This window comes from Pogoniulus pusillus, unplaced genomic scaffold, assembly GCF_015220805.1.
Source record: "Pogoniulus pusillus isolate bPogPus1 unplaced genomic scaffold, bPogPus1.pri scaffold_238_arrow_ctg1, whole genome shotgun sequence".
In the NCBI taxonomy this organism is placed as follows: Eukaryota; Metazoa; Chordata; class Aves; order Piciformes; family Lybiidae; genus Pogoniulus; species Pogoniulus pusillus.
Genome location: NW_026974663.1, coordinates 30001 through 31700, shown reverse-complemented (window position 1 = coordinate 31700; position 1700 = coordinate 30001).

Below are 1700 nucleotides of genomic sequence, written 5' to 3'. Positions count from 1 at the left end.
ACCCTAACCCTAACCCTAACCCTAACCCTAACCCTAACCCTAACCCTAACCCTAACCCTAACCCTAACCCTAACCCTAACCCTAACCCTAACCCTAACCCTAACCCTAACCCTAACCCTAACCCTAACCCTAACCCTAACCCTAACCCTAACCCTAACCCTAACCCTAACCCTAACCCTAACCCTAACCCTAACCCTAACCCTAACCCTAACCCTAACCCTAACCCTAACCCTAACCCTAACCCTAACCCTAACCCTAACCCTAACCCTAACCCTAACCCTAACCCTAACCCTAACCCTAACCCTAACCCTAACCCTAACCCTAACCCTAACCCTAACCCTAACCCTAACCCTAACCCTAACCCTAACCCTAACCCTAACCCTAACCCTAACCCTAACCCTAACCCTAACCCTAACCCTAACCCTAACCCTAACCCTAACCCTAACCCTAACCCTAACCCTAACCCTAACCCTAACCCTAACCCTAACCCTAACCCTAACCCTAACCCTAACCCTAACCCTAACCCTAACCCTAACCCTAACCCTAACCCTAACCCTAACCCTAACCCTAACCCTAACCCTAACCCTAACCCTAACCCTAACCCTAACCCTAACCCTAACCCTAACCCTAACCCTAACCCTAACCCTAACCCTAACCCTAACCCTAACCCTAACCCTAACCCTAACCCTAACCCTAACCCTAACCCTAACCCTAACCCTAACCCTAACCCTAACCCTAACCCTAACCCTAACCCTAACCCTAACCCTAACCCTAACCCTAACCCTAACCCTAACCCTAACCCTAACCCTAACCCTAACCCTAACCCTAACCCTAACCCTAACCCTAACCCTAACCCTAACCCTAACCCTAACCCTAACCCTAACCCTAACCCTAACCCTAACCCTAACCCTAACCCTAACCCTAACCCTAACCCTAACCCTAACCCTAACCCTAACCCTAACCCTAACCCTAACCCTAACCCTAACCCTAACCCTAACCCTAACCCTAACCCTAACCCTAACCCTAACCCTAACCCTAACCCTAACCCTAACCCTAACCCTAACCCTAACCCTAACCCTAACCCTAACCCTAACCCTAACCCTAACCCTAACCCTAACCCTAACCCTAACCCTAACCCTAACCCTAACCCTAACCCTAACCCTAACCCTAACCCTAACCCTAACCCTAACCCTAACCCTAACCCTAACCCTAACCCTAACCCTAACCCTAACCCTAACCCTAACCCTAACCCTAACCCTAACCCTAACCCTAACCCTAACCCTAACCCTAACCCTAACCCTAACCCTAACCCTAACCCTAACCCTAACCCTAACCCTAACCCTAACCCTAACCCTAACCCTAACCCTAACCCTAACCCTAACCCTAACCCTAACCCTAACCCTAACCCTAACCCTAACCCTAACCCTAACCCTAACCCTAACCCTAACCCTAACCCTAACCCTAACCCTAACCCTAACCCTAACCCTAACCCTAACCCTAACCCTAACCCTAACCCTAACCCTAACCCTAACCCTAACCCTAACCCTAACCCTAACCCTAACCCTAACCCTAACCCTAACCCTAACCCTAACCCTAACCCTAACCCTAACCCTAACCCTAACCCTAACCCTAACCCTAACCCTAACCCTAACCCTAACCCTAACCCTAACCCTAACCCTAACCCTAACCCTAACCCTAAC